Genomic DNA, 22,184 nt, shown 5'->3' with positions numbered 1-22,184 from the left:
TTTAATAAAATTTAGGTATGTTCCATAAATTACATCAACAAGTAACCTCAAGGATATGGAGGAGATATACAAGCACATTTGAATGCCATGGAGATTTCTTAGCAAGTTTGAAAAAATTGGGAAGAGAATTGATAATGATAATAACACATTAAAATCATATTTAGATATTATTTTCTTGCTATACAACCACACTGAATTCCATTCTTGATAGAGTTTCTAGTCCTTGTAACCATGGATCGATCTTATATTAATATGGGACATAATGGCTACCATGATTTGGTATTAGATGATTTATTGGACATGATCATTAAGATATTGTCTCAAGGATTAAATAATTTTTTAGAACTATGATCACATCAAAATAAAGTTAATCAATTTGGAATCTTATTTTTTAAATTATATTTTATCAAAATCAAATATCTCAATTAATATTGTCAAAGTGAGAGAATGTTAGAATTTTTTAATAAATGGACTATTATTAATTAGTAATTTTATAATTTAATAAAGTAGGTTGATAAATTTAATTCTAATAGGAGACAAGTATGAAAGCTCAAGTAATGTAATAATGATCGCTTATTTTTTGTTATCTTTGTAATTTTATATGTTTGCCTTTTAAAAACATCAATATAAGTTTTTTTTAATTAAAAAAATCAAACTTTATTTTTAGAAATAAATCATATATATTCTAATCACTGAACTAAATTTATGATTGGATACATTAGCATTACTTTGGTTTTTCTTCAATTTGCCCAAATATTCAAAACTATGAGATAAATGACATGTAATTTGCAATAGTATGTCATATATATATATGTATATATATTAAGAAGGATAATCATCAAATTGTAAAAGTAAAGTGAGGTTTCAATAATTATTTTTTAATAAAAAAGTTTGCAATTTAAAATAAAAAAATTGTAGATGTTAGATATTTAAATTTTACATTGTTAAATGTTATTTTTTTAAGAATATTACTTAAATCAATTAAATTAATTTATGATTCAATTTCAATAAGTATTTAATTTATGTCATAATATTCTTTTTTATACATATAAATAAAAATTATATTCGTTGAAAATATTCTCGTTACAATAAAAAATTAAAATTGCATAAAAATAATGATAAGAAACACTTTTACACATCAAAATTAAAAAAGAAAAAAGAAAAAAAAGAAATGTGCTTTGACAGAATAACAATTAATATTTTAATATTAAAAACTAACTTTTAGTGGGGATATGACACTAGTGTTGAGCCCACAGCAAACCGTATCATTTTCCAAAGAAAATTTTCCATGGGGCCCCATCATGACTTTTCTGTAAGACTCGTCCACGGACGTCGACAACGGAGACTTGGAAAAGTCTTTAACTGATATATATTCTGCGAAAAACAACTCAATTTTTCGGCTTTTTTTTCTCCTTTAAGAAAATTATATCTTATCTTGTCAATATATATTAGTTAAGTTTGCAAGACAATACTTTAAGCTTAGTTCCTTAAAAGAAATTTATGAAGTTCTTGGTTAAAAATATTGAAATAATGTTTTTTAAAAATTAAGTGACATGTTAATTTGACGTATAGATTAATAATATTGAATAGATTAATTTTTTGTATAGATATAATTATTGTATAGATATAATTTGACGTATAGATTAATAATATGAAAAGATTCAACTGTAAATTATATCTATACAAAAAATAAAATACAAAAATTATGGAATGGTGAGAAAAAAATGTTAATAGATATTTAGCAAAAATAATAAAATTTTAAATCTTCTTGAAAATATTTGAAGCTATATATATTTTAATAATTTATCGAGCAAATTTATTTTTATTGAAATACTTAAAATTAGAACTTGAATCTTAAAAGTGAAGTGTAAGGTATAGGGAATATAGAAGGAGAATATCTTTAATGCAATCCAAAGTGCGGTAAGTTTTTTATTTTTTTTAGTGCAAATTAGGAAGGTAAGTCTTAAGATGCATTCAAAAATTAATCTATTCAATAATAAGTTATAAAAGTAAACTATTAGTTCAAAATTTAGCTCATCTAATCAAAATTTAGCTCATCTAATCTATGTAATCACTTTTAAAAATTTATAAAAAAATATATTTAAAATTCAAATTTTAATATTTACAACTCTTTCTTTTGTTTTAGATTACAACATCTTTGCACCAACAAAAAAAATATTAAACTTCAATATTATCTGCATTTCAGTTATTATTAATGTTCATAAAAGGCTGGAATTAAGATTACATTGGCAAAAAAATTAAAGCATCTATTCTAGCGACCAACATTCAATGATCCACTACCACTAGTAAACAACACATGATAATCAATGGCTGTTGAGTCATTTACATGATTCTCATCGTTTCCATTAATTCCACTCTCCTGCAGCTGCATTGCAAGCTCAAGTCCGCACACTACTTCACTCATTACCGGCCTTTTAATCCCCTCGGAAGCCAAACAACTTATAGCTACTTCACCAAATTTTAACAGACTTGGAAGGCTGATCTTACCCTGTAAATAAGGATCTATTATCTGATAGAGGGTTCCATTGTTGTAGCAATGTTGTACGCACTCTACTAAACTTATCTGCAAATGATCCACAGTTCGATCTATTGGTGCTAGCACATAATACTTCGCACAACACCACGCCAAAAGAGTACACATCCGATTTCTCTGTCAGTTGTTGAAGACGGAAGTATTCAGGATCCAAGTAGCCAAAGCTGCCCTTGACAGCAGTGCTGATATGCGTGTTGGACAGGTTGTTCAGTTTAGACAATCCAAAATCAGATATTTTGGCCACCCATTTCTCACTTAACAAAATATTTGTGGTCTTCACGTCTCTGTGAATGCTGATGTGGTTGGGACCTCTATGAAGATAATGTAGCCCATGTGCAGCAGCAATACACATTTTGAGCCTTTTTTCCCATTGTAATGGGGGATTATTCGTGTTGTAGAGGTGATCTCTCAAGGTTCCATGAATAAGACTATCCATTCCTCCTTTGACTTGAATTTTGGCCATTTACTCTTGTAAAACTCTTTAATTGGAGCTTGATTACAAAAGTAAAGTTTCAAAAATGCATTCTTCTTACACTCAAAATGACTTTTCATCCACAAATAGAGCAATGGCACACATCCAACAAAGCCTATTTTCCCTTTCTAATAATAATGGTTCAGGGCTTTAATTGTCTCAGCTAAGATTGTAGGTAAAGGGTTTTAAGCTTTTTTCAAATGCCAAAAGAAAGTCGATCACTTCTATCTCAATATGACCTAAGATTCTGGGAAAGACCACCATGCCATATATAGTCAAAGCAAATATATCTAACATTTGGTTATCATTCAGGTACTTTATGATGAAATCATAGAAAAATTCCTAAGGCAAACAGATATAATCATTTCTTTCTTGAACTTGTACATTCACATCTTTTTTTTTTACTTTCATGAGATCGGATAGTTTCTTGCAAAATGCTAGTTTCTACCTTTTGACATATATTTTATCTAATGGTTGAAGATGCAAACCCATCGATGTAGAATATTCCTTTTATAGTCAGTGCCATGTTAACCTCATTGAAGATGAAACATCTATATGAAGGATCCCAGAATTGCACAACTACTTTAATGAGAGAATTTTCAACTACCATTAAAAGAAAATGCGTATTATGGCCATATTTTTTGAAGAAGGCTAACTGACTTATATTTTTTCATATATCTGACAAGTACTTCAAATCATTTTGTTTGAAGAGCAAATGAACTTCTTTAGGCAACGTAGAGACATAGCCAAATGGTAGACAATCCCCTTTTTCTTATTGTTTTTTTTTTTTAATTATACCTTCAAATCATTGGGTGACTCACACTCGAAGAACATAGATAAGGCACAAACTGACGTTCAGTGAATTCTATGAAAGTTTTAATTGAAAATATCTTTGGGGCAAGTATGCTAAGCAATCTGTATGGATGTTTTATGAATATGCAAGACAAGAACAAAAATAAAGAAATTGGTTAATTATTTCAATATAAAAAAAAATAAGCGTATTAGCAAAGCAAATAAAATATGATAACAACATGATACCAACTCAAGGTCAATTCCAAAAGTTAAAGGGAATATGGCTCTACGTATAGGTTAAACTCATAAGGTTAACCATATGTGATTTAAGTTATTTCTAAAAGTTTCGAAATTGTTCCTCACATCATTGTCTATAATAGACTAGTAAGGCATCCCAATCCTCACCCATTATAGACTACAAGCAAAAATGGTTCTATTTGAGTGGGAATGTTTCACTAACTTATACGGAGACATGAAATCTCATGAAGGCATAGGTACTTCACTCCTTCATAAGGGATAAAACTAAGGTGTAGAGCTCATTTTATACGTTATGATAAATAAATAAATAAATAAATACAAATAATGAGAAAAATAAAAAAGAATTTTTAAATTTATTAAGTTAGACTTGGATATCAAGAAATATTTACTAGCTGGACTCTCAATGTCTTCAGTAGAGTTGTAAAACTATCATAACGTATAAATCCGTTAATCTATTTATTGACATAGATTTAAAAGTCATCTTCAATCCTTTTTATTTAGGTGTTATTAACCACCTAACTGAATTTACCCTATTTTAAAGAAAAGTTTCAAGTTTGACTTAGGTATCTTTAAATTTTAGATTCTAGTCCACAAAGTCAGATTTTAGGTTTGGGAGTGTGGTTATGCATGAGGAAGGTTAAAACACCCTTACAGTATCCATCCAAATGATGATAGCAATTTGATTTTAAGTTATTCAAACCTTATTTATAATTTACCAAATAATTTAATATTGAAAAGTTTTTCTTAAATTACTCAAATATGTTGGTAATAATTTAAGAATATTTTTTCACTTCAAGAGTATTCAAGAAGACTATTTGTTATGCTTTGAAAAGGCTCCATCAACAAATTCATTTAATTTTATTTCTAGTAATAAATTTCTATAAAAATGATTTATTTTTAGAAATATCTTCCAATATGTTGGTCAGTTTTCTATAAAAAATTATCTTTTAATACATTGATAGGATTTTATGAAAAGCTTTTTTTTTCTTTTTCAAATTGGATTTTTATTAAAAATTATAAGGTTATTCAATATGTTGGTAAAACCTTAGTTTTAAAATCATGAGCCTTCTAATATGTTGGTAAGGTTTCCAATATAGCGATAAAACCTTATTTTTTAAAATAAAATTATTAGCCCTCCAATATGTTGGTAAGGCTCTTTTTATTTTAAAAAATATTTTCATAAAAAATATATGTATTTACAAATATAAATAAATAAATAAACAATTAAACAAATAAATAAAAATATAATAAATAAAGAAATAATTTAATAGAAATAAATGAATAAAATAAAAAAAGTACTAGAATTCAGTTTGGCTTATGGCTTGGAGGCAGGGCTTGGCTTCAAGCACGAAAACCAGCTGAAACGACTTAGCTGAGACCACTCAGTTTGGCTTGAAGGGGGCTACTAGAATCAAGTTGTAAACTAGGTAATGCAACAGATCAGATTTGAGAATAGGAAACACGCAGATCCTGATGAATCCTAGATCTGAAATGATATTGTTTAGCATCAGTATAAAAGAAAAAAATTTTTGTTTTTTGTCTTAGATTTCCTTACACTCTCTCTCTAATTCATTTTCTCTTTACTTCTCTCTCTAGAAAAATATGAACATCGGTAGTCAAAATATGGGGACTTGCCAAATTTTGGAAAAACTCATCAAAATCTAGTTGAAAACTTTAATTTTAGCCGATAAATTCAACTGAGAAATTAAAAAATTCATCTAATTTCTAGAATTTCCTAAAAAATTCTAGAAAAAGGTAGAAAATTCCCCCCCCCCCCCCCCCAAAAAAAAAAAAAAAAACAACCAATCAACTTATTTGCCTCCTAGATTATACCTTGACCGAATTATACCCTTATAATTTCTCAAATTTCTTAAAATTCTTCAAAAATAAAAAACCTTACTACCAAAACAATACTTTCTTTAAACTGTGTGATTTTTTTTTTTATGATTTTTACCTATTCTATTAGTGTATTTTCTATGTGTTAGAAGAGGATTTATATAGGGTTTTTTATTAGAAATTTTAAGAATTTTTATTGAATGGCATAGATTAGAATCCGTTCATGGCTTGAATTTTTTGCTTTTAAAATTTTGCTTTGATTTCAGTCAATAATTTTTTTAGATTTAATTTCATTTTTTATTTAACTCGATTTCTAGGATTGAATCCCTTAATAGAATAAAAAAATCTTGATTTTCTTTCCCTTTTATTTATTTATTATTTAATTTTTATTAAAAATAAAATAGAAAAAAAAAAGCGAAAACTATTAAAAACAAAAGAATTATCTGCTGGGCTCCCAAATATAAACAGGAAAAACTAAAGAAAACTGTCTATTGGGCTTAAAGCTCACACAAATTCAAAGCCCAATTGTTCCCAACAAACATCTCCAAAGTCCAATAGTCTAGACAAAATTCAAATAAAAAATATTAAATATCTTGATCCTTCTATTAAAAGTTTCGAACGAATTGAAGTGTCTACATGCGTGATTAGTAAATTACTAGATCGTTGACTAACTATAATTTGATTTATCCTTATAGCAGACTGACCAAGGTTTATATTAATGAGATGATGAACGTAATGGCCATGTGCTCATGGTGTACGGTGACCTCACTGTCGGGCTCTAACACAGGAAAGCATGTGATAATGTAGGGTCGACTCGATGGTTTTGAACTCTCTTCTTTGGAAATTGGAATCTTTTAGAAACTTATACAATATTCTTCAAAAACGATCAATTTGATTGATGGTTGTAGCCTGTAGGTATCACAGTGAATCTTAGAAACTTATGCAATAGTTTTCGAAAAGGATCAGTATGATTGATGGTCATAGTCTGTAAGTAGCACAGTTAACCTCCCCTTGCCCGTACAACTTAAGCACATATGATTACCGGTATGCTGTGATTATAGGGTAATTCCACCCAAATCCTCTTAAGTTTTAATCATAATTGAATACAAGGAAACTAATTTTAGAAATAGACAGCCCAACCCTATTGTGTTAACTATAATTTTAGAAATCAAATTATAGTTAGTCAATGATCTAGTAATTCGCTAATCACTCAAGAGTTTGAGATCTTTAATTACCAATAAAGTTAGGTGTTTTATATATAAAAATTCATATTTTTTATATTTAAAATTATCAAAATTTATAAAAAAAAATAAAATACAAAGTTATCGAATGGTGAGAAAGATTTGGTAATAGATATTTAGCTAAAATAATACAATTTTAAATCTTCTTGAAAATATTTGAGTTATATATGTTTTCGTGATTTATTGAGTAGATTCATTTTTATTGAGATACTTAAAATTAGAACTTGAATCTTGAAGTGTGAGATATAGGGAACATAGAAGAAGAGTATCTCTAATACAATCCAAAGTGTGGTAATTTTTTTTTAGTGCAAATTAGGAAGGTAAGTCTTTTGATACATCCAAAAATTAAATAAAAATCCATTCAATAATAAGTCATAATAGTAAATTATTAATTTAAAATTTAACTCATTTGATTCATATTATTACTTTTAAAAATTTACTTAAAATATATTTAAAATTTAATTCTTAATGCTTATAATTTTTTCTTCTATTTTAGATTATAACGACTTTGCATCAACAAAAATAATGTCAAACTTTATCTGCACTTCAGTTATTATTAATGTTCATAAAAAGATGGAATTAAGATTACAATGGGCAAAAAATTAAAGCATCTATTCTAGCGACCAACATTCAATGATCCACTACCACTAGTAAACAACACATGATAATCAATGACTGTTGAGTCATTCACATGATTCTCATCGTTTCCATTAATTCCACTCTCCTGCAGCTGCAATGCAAGCTCAAGCCCGCACACCACTTCACTCATAGCCGGCCTTTTAATCCCCTCGGTAGCCAAACAACTCATAGCTACTTCACCAAATTTTAACAGACTTGGAAGGTTGATCTTACCCTGTAAATAAGGATCCATTATTTGATCAAGGGTTCCATTGTTGTAGCAATGTTGTGCCCACTCTGCTAAACTTATTTGCAAATGATCCATAGCTCGATCTATTGGTGCTCTAGCGCATAATACTTCGCACAACACCACGCCAAAAGAGTACACATCCGATTTCTCTGTTAGTTGTTGAAGACGGAAGTATTCAGGATCCAAGTAGCCAAAGCTGCCCTTGACAGCAGTGCTGATATGCGTGTTGGACAGGTCGTTCATTTTAGACAATCCAAAGTCAGAAACTTTGGCCACCCATTTCTCACTTAACAAAATATTTGTGGTCTTCACGTCTCTGTGAATGATGGTGTACTTGGGACCTCTGTGAAGATAATGTAGCCCATGAGCAGCAGCAATACACATTTTGAGCCTTTTTTCCCATTGTAATGGGGGATTGTTCGTATTGTAGAGGTGATCTCTCAGGGTTCCATGAACCATGTAGTCATACACAAGGATCATTTCGTTATTGTCTTTGCAATAGCCCATTAAAGAAACTAAATTTTGGTGCCGAAGTTGAGAAAGCATCTCGATTTCGGTCCTAAACTCAAGCACCCCTTGTTGTGAACCTGGATTCAAACGTTTGATTGCAACAGGGATGGAGCCAGCATTAATGAATCCTTTGTACACGTTGCCAAATCCTCCTCTTCCGATGATGAAATTCTCATCGAAGTTGTTGGTAGCTGCTTTTATCTCCCTTAGTGAGAAGTGGCGACAAATATCAGAAGGTAGAGCACGGCTACTTTTGTTGGCAAATTTACTGGAACGTATCCTTAAAATCAAGAAAAATAGAAGAGAGGCTGCTGCAAAGGTAGAAATTAGACCAACAACAGCGACAATTATTTTCCACTTCTTTCCTGATTGCTCGATTGGCGGCTTCATAGGTTCGAGAAGATTGGGCATGGGATCAGGGTTAGGTCCGGAAAGATCACCACCCTTGCTCAATTTGAAAATTTCAACTCCATTCAAGATTGCATCGATATAGCGACCTAGGGCAGGGTGTTGCTTAATTGAGAGATTTTGTTTCTTTTGATTTCCTTTATTTTTTATTGCCACTACGTAATCTCTATACGTTGGAATCCGACTTCCACCGCTCCACGCTATAACGTCTGCTTGACTTTCTGCTGTTAGATTGGCTATGAAAATCACAAAGACTCTATCACCTGGTTCTGCTACAACGTCGTGCATCTCACAAAAATGCAACCTCACAAAGTAATCAAAGTCAGAATCAACAGGAAACTGCCAAGTTAGATTTGAGTGCTCATTGAAAGTCCTGTTTGGCCCCATTACTCTAGCAGTTCTATAGATGGATTCCGGAGCAGAGAATGATGGTATAGCGCTGAAGGTGAGATTAATACTGTTGTTAACCGTAAAATATGAAGCTGATGTTATGTATTCAAAGTCGTCTGACCAGGCTCTGTACATGCCAGTGTCTTCTGTGGGCGGGATTGACATCCCGCCAACACTGAGCCGGTAAAACATCTCAAGGGCAGTGTCGTTTCCAAACGAGTACAAGTTAGACTGGCCAAGAAAGCTCACACCTGCATCATTGGCAGGTCTGTAGAATAGGTTAGCGGGCATAGACACAATTTCAATCCCGTTTATAAAAGCATATGCATCTGTGATAGCAGAACTTGGAGTGAATGTTATGTTTAGGTTCTGACCGTCTTGGATACTAACGCAGAATTCTTTAACAAGAGTTTCCTCGCCTTGAGCATGAAGTAAAGCACTGAAGTTTCTAAGAAGTGTAAATGGACCTGCCTTAACAGAGAAGAAAGCCTTAGACAGATTAAATTCCGGATATGAATTTACATGAAAGTGCAAGCGAATGAACTTTTGCCCACTAGTAAGGGGAATTATGTAGCTGAATTCGGAGTAAGAAAGGCGGCCTGTGATGTAGGGTACATGGCCAGTAGAGGCATTCAAAAATACGGATAGTTTGTTTTGTGAATTTATGACGGGGAATTTAGAATTGCTTTCCCCACTCCACAAGCGGCCATCCCAAGCTATGGAGTCAGAGAAGGAGCCACAGTTAATTGAGATGTTTTCAATAGGGATATAAGGAGGCACTGCCTCACCTATAATGAAGATACAGAAATTTAAAAGTTGGAGAAGTAACAGGCTTTGCAAACTAAAACTTTTATTGCTTCTATTCATCATGATGAAGAGAAACACAAGAGAAAGAAAGAAAGAAATAGGAAGGGCGTTTTGATCCGGAAAGCCAGAAGACAAGAAATTAGACCTTGTAATTACAAGTACAACCAGATAGTATACACGATTCCGATTGACTGATTAATAATTGGCCTTACGTGGGGTTTAGCATCAAAGGGAAGCTGTGGGGAAAATGTTGGGCCTGTTAGAGAGAGAAACAAAAATCATATGGTAGAATTCAAAATCAAAATTTAAATGTTGGACCAACTTTGCATATTACATATTCCCTAAACTGAAGCGTGTGAGACGAGCTAGCTAGGGTTGAAAGGCTTTCAAAGTCTTTGGCAGATATTCTAAACTGAAGCGTGTGAGACGAGCTAGCCAGGGTTGTAAGACTTTCAAAGTCTTTGGTAGATATTCTAAACAGTAGTTGCACTTTCCTTTCTTTTTGGGTAAGTTGTTTATCTTTACTTTGTAATAGAAATATTAAATGGACTTACCATATAAGTCGAAACATATTAAAATTTTGAGTCACATAGTTATTTTTGCTTTGTAATAGAAAAACTCTTCTGGTTTATTGTTGCTTTAAGAGTCAAATATTAAAAATATTAAATGTGATTTGAATTTTAAATTAAAAAGTTTTAAAATTTTCTTAATTTGTAAAAGAGGTAGATGAAGAGAATTTTTTTAAAAAATTTCAGATTAAATGAGGAGAGAGAATTCTCTCTATCCTTTGTTCATCTTATTAAATATTAGCATCCTAAAATCAAATTAAAGATTACTAATGAGCTCAACTAAGATGATGCGAGGTCTGTTATATTTGAGAGGTGATCATCATTTAATGCATAATGTTTTTTCATCATATGTAAATAAAATAAGTAGATGGATAAAAAAATTTTAAAAGTAGATTAAAAAATTAAAAAAATCAAATTAAATATTTAATCTTAAAACTTTGGCCAAAAGTAGCACTGCAAAACAATTACTCAAAGACAAAGACCAAGACGTGGAAGTGGCATCATTGCCATATATCTTTCTTTTGCCTTTTTTTTTTTTTTTTACTTTCAGTCCTATTCTCTACCCACTTTGATTAATTATATGTATCATATGTTCCACGTCCTGCCTTTCCTGTTTGCTTTCCAGCTTTAGGGTAGAAAAGATTAATAAAATATTTACTATATATTCTTTATTTCTTGGAAGGATGGTAGAAAGGACAAGAGATGGAGGATAAAGTCATAAAGCTTGATAGGTTTGCTGTGGCAAACTGCAAAGGTATTCACTACTTCAAAACTTGTCAAATTCATAAATCATTTTTTTTTTGTTAGCCAGTTTAAATTTAATTAAGTTAATTTATAAAATTTATGTTAAGAAATAATACTTAACATATTTTAAATTTAAAATTTTTATACTAAAAATTTTATTTTTTTATTTTTAAATTATAATTTTTTATAAAAAAATATTTTTTTTAATTTAAATGAAAATTAAAATTCATTTTTTGCATGGGATAAAATAGATGTGATATGTCTTTTATAAATTGCTCATTTTAATATAGTTTTTGTATTTTTTTATAACTAAACTTAAGAAATTAAAACTAAAAATAAATAGCTTAAGATTTGATAGTTAACTAGTATTGTCTAAGGAATGCTTTTGCATTTGGAAAAAAAAAATTGGGTTGGAAAAATCCATTTAAAAATATGATGAGAAAAAAGTGTTTAAAAATTTTAAATGTTTGATATTGTTGTTAAAAATTAATGTAAGAAACTAAAATCTTTAAAAATTTATATAATAATAAAATATTAAAAATATAGAATAATGTTAAAGAAGCCTTGATTTAGTGGTAAAGAGGAGATTCTAGAATCTTGAGGCCTAATACTTAAATCTTATTATGTGTAGGTCTAGTTATGTTTTACTTTCTTAATTAATTATTCGATAACTGTAACTTAATTATAATATAATAGTTGATTATATAATACTTAAATAAGATTATAACAATTGAAATATATAAAAATAATATAATCAAATTTTTTATCTCAAATACATTATATATATTTAATAAGCAACTAATTTATATATGAATCTAATGAGACATGTCTCGATACTCTATTTCCATTCAAATACCATAATTTTTACCTTATTTTTGCTTCTTCTCTAACATTGTCTAGGTTTTTATATCATTTCTATTAGTATCACAATAGCTCTAATACTAGTTGTTAGGCAAAAACCCCTAATCAATGAAATATGCAAGTTAGTAAAAATAAAATCAAACGATCAATCAATCACAAGAGACAATAATTTAATGTGGTTCAACCCAACTAGCTTTCATCCACGAATGAGAAAAAATCCAATAATTGTAAAAGATTACAAACAAAAATCAAATCAAATACTCATAATCAACACATATGTACCATCTCATTCTCTTTCAATCTTATGAAATATTTTCAATCCAAGCAAGTATATACTCATATGTACTCATACAACATACCTATGTAGATTCTCTCATTCTTCTCTAGTCCATTCAAGCATACAAACTTATAAAGACCTTTTTAATCTCTTTTAATCTTATAGGATGTCTACCTCATAAAATCTTATAATTATTTTACATATTTTTCTCATACCTGACTTTATGAAGATTTTACCTATTTATAAGCATACTAATTTGCCTATCAAGAATCATTTTTCTTTTAGAACTCTTGTTCATAAGTCTTCTTATCTATCAAATAATAGCTATCCAATCTCATCTTGAATAAATCTCTATACAAATCTTTTATAAGATTTAAGTCAATCCCAACAATCTCCAATTTGACTCAAATTCCATCAATAAGCAATTTTCATGTTATACATGCTTAATTCCACTTGCAATGGAAGTTTTATAACAATCTTTTCTGTGTATTCATGCTTTTCACAAATCAATCTATCAAAATATAAACTTAAACTCTTCCCTTGAATTGAGTTTTTTTAGGCTTACCTCTTCCCACGTCTTGAACCTTCACTTTGATACTAGTTTTTAGTCTAACTTTAATACTTGTTGTTTGGCAAAAAATCCCTAATCAATTAAATATACAAGCCAGTAGAAGTAAAATTAAATGATCAATCAACCATAAAAGATAATAATTTAACATGATTCAATTTAATCGATTTACATATACAAATGAGAAAAAAGATTTACTAATAGTAAAAAATTACAAACAAACAAACATCAAATCAAACACTCACAACCAATACCCATTGAGCTCTCATTCTCCTTTGATCCGATGTAGTATTTTTAACCTAAATAAATATATACCCATATGCATCAATGCACTATACCTATGTTGATCCTTTCATTCTATAAAGATCTTATCAATCTCTTATAGTCTTATGGAGTATCTATCTCATAAATTCTTACAACTTTTTTTACATCATTTTCACATACCTAACCTTATAGAGACTCTACTTATTTATAAGTATACTAACTTACCTATCAAGAATTATTTTTCTCTTAGAATTCTTCTCTTACAAGTTATATTGTTTATCAAACAATATTTAGCCAATCCCATCTCAAAAAAATCTTTATACAAATCTTTTATAGGATTTAAGTCAATCTCAACAATTTCATAATTTAACATGGAATTTCCACCTCTTGGGATCCTATGTTACTATGAATCACTTAATTATTTTCCCTTCCTATGATTTAAATAAAATGTTAATTTGGCCAATTTCAAGTGGTAACAACTTCCAATCTTTTCTTTTCCTTTTGTTTTATTAAATCATCATTTGGTGAACTGATTTTATGAGTGATAATGTCTATGTAAAATATGACATATGAAATTAAAATTAATTATTTTAAGAGCCTGTACTATCTAATATAAATATGTTTAGCATGCATTCAAAGTCTTTGATAGATGTTCTAAATAACAGTTGCACCTTCTTTTCTTCTTGGATAAGTTGGTTATTTTTGCTTTGTAAGAGAAATATTAAATGGACTTACCATATAAGCGAAAAATAGTAAAATTTTGAGAGTCAAATAGTTTATTTTTGCCTTGTAATAAAAAAACTCTTCTAGTTTATTTTTGCTTTAGGAGTCAAATATTAAAAATAATAAATGTGATTTGAATTTCAAATTGAAAATTTTCAAAATTTTCTTAATTTGTAAAAGAGGTATATGATGAGAATTTTTTTAAAAATTTCAAATTAAATAAGGAGAGAGAACTCTCTCTATCCTTTGTTCATCTTATCAAATATTAGCATCCTAAAATCAAATTAAAGATTGCTAATAAGCTCAGTTAAGATCATATGAGGTTTGTTGTATTTGAAAGGTGATCACGATTTAATGTATAATATCTTTTCACATGTAAATAAAGTAAGTAGATGAATAAAAAAATTTAAGAGTAAATTAAAAAATTAAAAAATCAAATTAAATATTTAATCTTAAAACTTTGGGCAAAAGTAGCTCTGGTAAACAATTATTCAAGGACTAGGACCAAGACATGGAAGTGTCATCATTGCCATATTTCTTATTTTTACATTTTCTTTTTTTTTTTTTTCACTTTCACTCATATTCTTTTCCCACTTTGATTAATTATATGTATCATATGTTTCATGTCTTGCCTTTCCTGTTTGCTTTCTGGCTTTAGGTTAAAAAAGATTAATTAAATATTTACTATACATTTTTGGTTTCTCGGAAATATGGTAGAAAGTACATGAGAGGGGCGATAAAGTCAAAAAGTTTGATAGGTTTGCTGTGGCAAACAGTAAAGGTATTCAGTACTTCAAAACTCGCCAAATTCATAAACCAATTTTTTTTTTTGTTAGTGAGTTTAAATTAATTAAGTTAATTCATGAAATTATGTTAAGAAAGAATATTTTATATATATTTCAAATTTCAAATTTTTGTAATTAAAATTTATTTTTTTATTTTTAAATTACAGTTTTTTTATAAAAATTTATTTTTAATTTAAATGAAAATTAAAATTCATTTTTTGCATGGGATAAAATAAACGTGATATGTCTTTTATAAATTGCTCATTTTAATTTAGTTTTTTTTTCATATTTTTTTATAACTAAACTTGAGAAATTAAAACTAAAAATAAATAGCATAAGATAGTGATAGCTAACTAGTATTGTCTAAAGAATGTTTTTTGCATTTGGGAAAAACACTTGGGTGGGAAAAATCCATTTAAAAATATGATGAGAAAAATGTGTTTAAAAATTTTAAATGTTTGATATTGTTGTTAAAAAATAATGTAAGAAACTAAAATCTTTAAAAATTTATATAATAAAATATTAAAAATATAGAATAGTGTTAATGAAGCTTTCACTTAGTGGTAGAGATGAGGTTCTAGAATCTTAAGGCCTAATGTTCAATCCCACTAAGTGTAGATTTGATTGTCTAGTTATGTTATATTTTGTTAGTTAATTATTGAGTAATTGTAACTTGATTATAATATAATAGTTGATTATGTAATACTTAATTATGATTATAGCAATTGGAAAATATAAAATAATATAATAAACTTTTTATCTCAAACATATTATATATCTATTTAATAAGGAACTAATTTATATATAAATCTAATGAGACACGTCTCAATACTTTATTTCCATTTAAACACCGTAAATTTTACTTTATTTTTGCATCTTCTCCATCATTGTCTAGGTTTTTATATAATTTCTATTAGTGTCACGATAGTTCTAATAGTAGTTGTTAGGTAAAAATTTAATCAATTAAACATGTAAGCTAACAGAAGCAAAGTTAAACAATCAATCAATCATAAAAGATAATAATTTAATGTAATTTAGCTCAAATAGCTTCCATCTACGACTAAGAAAAAAAATTCAATAGTTTTAAAAAATTACAAACAAAAATCAAATCAAATACTCATAATCAATACACATGTACCCTCTCATTCTTTTCTAATCCTATGAAATATTTTCTAAATAAATATATATATCCATGTGCACCCGTGCACCCATGCACCATACCTATGTGGATTCTATCATTCTTCTTTAGTTGATTTAAACATACAAACCCATAAAGACCTTTTCAAACTCTTCTAATCATATGGGATATCTATCCCATAAAATTTTATAACTATCTTAAATCTTTTTCTCATACTTAATCCAATAGAGACTCTAATCATTTATCAACATACTAACTTGCCCATCAAAAATCATTTTTTTCTTAAAATTTTTCTCATACAAGTCTCTTTATCCATCAAACAATTCTATCCAATCCCATCTCAAATAAATCTCTATACAAATCTCTTATAAGATTTAAGTTAATCCTAATAATCTTCACCTTGACTTAATTATATCAATCAATAATTTTCATGCTGCATATACTTAGCTTCACTTGTAATGGAAGTTTCATAATAGTTTTCTCTGCATATTCATGCATCATATAAATCGATCTATCAAATTATGAACTCAAACTCTTCTTTTGAATCAAGCTCTTTTGGGTTTACCTTTTTCAATGTCTTGAACCTTCACTTTGATACCAGTGTTAGTCGAGCTCTAATAGTAATTGTTAGGCCAAAAAAAACTCCTAATTAATTAAAAATATAAGCCAATGAAAGCAAAATTAAATGATCAATCAACTACAAGAGATAACAATTTAATGTGATTCAGCCCAACCAAGTTACATCCATATATGAAAAAAAATTTACTAGTTGTAGAGAATTGTAAACAAACATCAAATCAAACACTCACATTCAATATCAATGGACCTTTTTATTTTCCTTTAGTCCTATGACATATTTTCAACCCAAATAAACACATAACCATGTGCATCCATGCACTATACATATGTTGACCCTCTTATTCACCTCTAATCTACTAAAACGTACACACCCATAAAAACCTTCTCAATATCCTATAGTCCTAAAGGGTATCTATTCTATAAAATTTTACAACTCTTTTACATCATTTTTGCATACCTAACTTTATGGATACTGCACCTATTTATAAATATACTAACTTACCTATCAAAAATCCTTTTTCTCTTAGAATTCTTCTCTTACAAGTTTTCTTCTTCATCAAATAATATCTAACTAATCCCATCTTGAAAAAACCTCTATGCAAATTTTTTATATGATTTGAGTCAATCCCAATAATTTCATGATTTAACATGGAATTTCCACCTTTTAAGATCCTATGTTATTATGAATCACTTAATTATTTTCCCTTTCTATGATTTAAATAAAATGTTAATTTAGTTAATTTCAAGGGGTAATAATTTTTAGTCTTTTATCTCCCCTATGTTTTATTATATCATTATTTGGTAAACTAATTTTACGAGTGATCATACTTATGTAAAATATGACATATGAAATTAAAGTTGATTATTTTGAAGGCATTTACTATTTGGTATAAATATGTTTAGCATATTTAAAATGTTTTGTTTTGTATATTACGTAATTATGATTTAAAATTTTAAGCATTAACTTTAAAGCTTAACAAAGAACATAATGTTATATATATATATATATATATGAATTTTTTTCATGGATATGAAACAATTTATATATATATATAAGTTACCATAATTCTTGAAAAGCAATTATGTTTTATACTAGTATGAAATTAAAGTTGATTATTTTGAGGGCATGTACTATCTGGTATAAATATGTTTAGCATATTTAAAATGTTTTGTTTTGTATATTACGTAATTATGATTTAAAATTTTAAGCATTAACTTTAAAGCTTAACAAAGTACATAATGTTATATATATATATACATATATATATATATATATGAATTTTTTTCATGGACATATAAAACAATTTATATATATATATAAGTTACCATAATTCTTGAAAAGCATTTAGGTTTTATACTAGTATGATGAAATAGTGGGAGAGTTTTGCTGTTAAATTTGTGCAATTATATTATGATAAATATCATGTGTTAAATAGTTGCATACTAAATTTACTTCACATAAATTGTTAAACTAGATTTTATAATATTTTATTTTTACAAAATACTTACTAAATTAAGTATACTCTCATAAGATATTAATTATTTTCTAATAATATAATATTTTGAGAGAACAACAAGTAAAATTTTATTTCTTAGTAAGTATTTGAAGCATATCTTTAGTATCATGAAACATGAAAAATATTACCATCAAGATCCTAGGTAATAGATAAAGAAAATGAGTTGTGAAAATAAAATGCATATAAGTAAAAGTTTTAGTTTATAAGAGTAAGAATAAATTAGTTTTGCAAGTTTTAAAATTTTAACTAAAATGTATTGTTGTTAAGACTTTCTATATTAACTTGCCTTTAACGTTTATATCACAACTCATACTTGGTGATATTGAAAATATTATATTCTTCACACGAGCATTATCATGTACAAGAAATTAGTTTATACCTAGTTAGTGCGTGTATATGATTGTCTAGAAAATTATGCGTTAATGACATTCATCATAAGTTGTATGTTGAGATTTATGGTATGAATATCATGAAATTTGTTAAATCTCATATAAATATGAAGTATCTAAGATATTTTGTGGCCAATCATATCTTAATTTTGAAATTTCTTATAATCATTCTTGAAAGATTGCCATAATAAAAAAATTATTAATTGTTGAGAAAATTTACTTGGTAATATAGTATGTTAAGTGTTTATATTGATTGATAGCATGATTATGGAATATGACTAAAAAATTTTTAAGGTGCATAAAATGGTAATGGGCATTTTAAATTTTTAGTGATCAATAGAGGTATATTTATGTTAGTATCTTGCTTGTAGTGATTACATGTATAAATAAATATAAGAAAATTAGTATAACCATAAAGAAAAGGAAATTTTTTATGTTGTTATGGATTGTCTCTAAGTTACTAAATGTGATTACCTACCAAAATGGAATGATTATATATTTTTAATTTAGAGATAATTGTGAACCATTTTTGTGAAGTGAAAAAGATATTAGATCTCGGGACTTTATCTGTCCGAGGGGGATATATTTTCGAAAGTCTTTGTATTTTTTCTTTTGAGGTGTAATCACACAAAGTTATGATGTTTTCCTTAAAAGAATGTCCAAGATTAAAATTGTTGTAAGGCATCTTGGTTATTATTGATAAGACTATTAAATATGTTGAACTAATTAAAGTTTTATCTTTTTGGATCTTGATTGTCCTTTTATACTAGTATGATGAAACAGTGGGAGAGTTTTGCTGTTAAATTTGTGCAATTATATCATGATAAATATCTTGTGTTAAACAGATGCATATTGAATTTACTTCACATAAATTGTTAGACTAGATTAAAATTTTTTTTTTTAAAAGTACTTACTAAATTAAGTATACTCCTATAAGATTTTAATTATTTTTTGATAATATAATATTTTGAGAGAGCAACAAACAAAATTTTATTTCTTAGTAAGTATTAGGAGCATATTTTTGGTATTATGAAACATGATAGATATTAGCATCAAGATCCTAGGTAATAGATAAAGAAAATGAGTTGTGAAAGTAAAATGGATATAAGTAAAAGTTTTTGTCTATACGAGTAAGCATAAATTAGTTTTGTAAATTTTAAAATTTTAACTGAAAAATATTGTTGTTGAGATTCATGGTATGAATATCCTAAAATTTGTTAAATCTTATGTAAATATGAAGTATATACATTGGTAGATATTTTGTGGCTAATCATTTTGAAATTTCTTATAATCTTGCTTGAAAGAATGCCATAATAAAAATATTATTAATTGTTGAGAAAATTTACTTGGTAATATGGTATGCTAAGTGCTTATATTGATTGATAGTATGATCATGGAATATGACTAAAAAATTTTTAAGGTGCATCAAATCGTAAAAAGCATTCTAAATTTTAACTTTTAGTGATCGATAGAGTTTATATTAGTATCTTGCTTGCAGTAATCACATGTGTAAATAGATATTAGAAAATAAATAAAACCATAATGGTAATGAAATTTCTTATGGATTATTTTTGAGTTACTACATCTGATTACCTGCCCAAAAGAGATGATTATATGTTTTTAATTTAGAGATAATTGTAAACCATTTGTGTAAAGTGAAAAAAATACATAGGCCTTGAAATTTATTTGCCCAAAAGGGATATATTTTTCGAAAGTTTTTATATTTTTTCTTTTTAGGTGTGATCACACAAAGTTATGATGTTTTCTTTAAAAGAATGTCCAAGATTAAAATTGTTATAAGGCACTTTGGTTATTAGTGATAAGATTACTAAATATGTTGAACTAATTAAAGTCTTATTCTTTTGGATCTTGATTGGCCTTTATTCTCAATTTTTGGCAACACGAGCAGAAGAGACCATTATAGCACAATGCTAAGAACCTTAGGATAGAGACCAACGAAAGCCAATAGGGTATATCTTCGGATATGGGATCGAAATGTTGAAAAATTGGTTTACGAGACAAGAGTCAGAATCGACATGCAAAGTGGGCACATCCCCCTAGCAACAAGAATGTTGCTAGAATGAATGTGGGAGAATGTCACGGTTCACAAGCTGATCCAAGCCTAAAAGTTCTCTTTGAATTGGGTAACAATTCAAGTTTTACCAAGATAGAGTCTGACAATAAAAAAGACCAGGCTTTAAGGTGTACTGGACGTCCAAGTAGCGAATAAGTAGCCCAGACAATGGTACAGGCAGTGATCAAGACTCAAAAAGCTCAAAGAAGTTATTCAGGTTTGACAATATTGAGCTAGGCCTATAGGCAGACGGTGGTGAGCAATGTGCAAGCACCCAATCAATCACAAGTATGAGCATTAAGGATCGAGGTATGGGCACACAATCGGGCCCAGGTGTGGGCATGCTTGAACAAAATCCTAAAAAAGTCAAATTTTGGGGCTTTTAGAAGGTTCGATGCTCAATATGATTTTAGCCAGTCCCAAATTATATAGCAACACTAAATCTCCTAGTATCAAAGATTGTATCTTATCTCCTAGAATCATGGGATTTAAACTAATATAATCCCTAAAGTTTAGGCATGTATCATGACACTAATTGTAAGAGGGACTTAGCTATAAATAAAACGTCCACCACCTTCATGTACATAGAAAAGAGACTAGAACCATTGAGTAATAACATCATTACTCTTACCTTAAACCTTTTTGTTATTATTTTGTTAGCCTTTCTTCAAGCACTTGTTGTGCCCTTTCATTTTATAGCATACTGGGTAGCCAAGCCTCGTAGCCTGGAGTGTTCATGCATTGTTTTTTATGTTAGGCTAATTTGGGATGCGAAAAAGTTCATTCCTATGTCCTGGAAGCAAGTGAGCCTAGAGCTTAAGTCTTGACCCATAACAAGTGGTATTACAACTTGGTTCAGGGGAAATAGGAGTAGGTCACAAAATTTTATACCAAGTGGTATTAGTGCCTAGTTCGAACGAGCTGGAAATAGATGATATAACCAATTACCAAAGGGTATCGAAACCCGGATTAGGCTAAAGATGGTGACCAAAGCCTTGGTTTAAAGTGTACAATAAGTCACTGCTCATGACAAAAAGAGCCAGAGTTGGCATCAGTGCAAGTTAGGGGACTTGCATGCGAGCAACTTGGTATGGTGTGTAAGTATTATGGTGAGTTGTGTAGGCATCCTACTGTGTATGCAGACATCCTACTATGTGTGTGGACATTTTACTGTGTGGTGCAAGCTATTTACTACGTGGTGCGGGCATCCTAGAAGGGCTACTATGCTCGTGTGCTAGTGAAACACTCTTGGTGTGTTAGGTGCAGGCATGTTATAGTGTAGGATAGATGCTCAACAATTTGTTGCTATGTGTTGTGGGTGTGCTGGGCATGCTGTACAAGTGTGCAAGTGTGTGGATTAGTGCCTAACCGAGAGGCTGGTATGCTGAACTAGTGTGCAGACTGGTGCCTAATAGTGTGTGCTGTGCTAGGGTGCTGGTTTGTAAGAACCAAAATCGAATCGCTAGAATACCTAGTAAAGTTAAGGTAAACCTTTGGTTTGTACATTCATGGTCTAACAATTTATGTGTTTTAGCTGTGGCATGGCTAAGGAAGATACCA

General features: G+C 28.9%; 2 pseudogenes across 1 annotated transcript; both read right to left on the bottom strand.

Moving 5' to 3' along the window:
• Nucleotides 1–2,272: 2,272 nt before the first annotated feature.
• LOC149512918 (receptor-like protein kinase FERONIA pseudogene) lies at nt 2,273–3,017 on the bottom strand (annotated as a pseudogene).
• Nucleotides 3,018–7,692: 4,675 nt separating this feature from the next.
• On the bottom strand, nt 7,693–10,618 carry LOC149512917 (receptor-like protein kinase FERONIA pseudogene; annotated as a pseudogene). Its single transcript, XR_016331642.1, has one exon. The product of XR_016331642.1 is annotated as a receptor-like protein kinase FERONIA pseudogene (transcript).
• Nucleotides 10,619–22,184: the final 11,566 nt, after the last annotated feature.

The sequence above is a fragment of the Durio zibethinus genome, chromosome 21 (assembly GCF_047325235.1).
Source record: "Durio zibethinus cultivar Kanyao isolate XHJ-2024 chromosome 21, ASM4732523v1, whole genome shotgun sequence".
Taxonomy (NCBI): Eukaryota; Viridiplantae; Streptophyta; class Magnoliopsida; order Malvales; family Malvaceae; genus Durio; species Durio zibethinus.
This window is presented reverse-complemented; position numbering and strand designations above follow the sequence as displayed.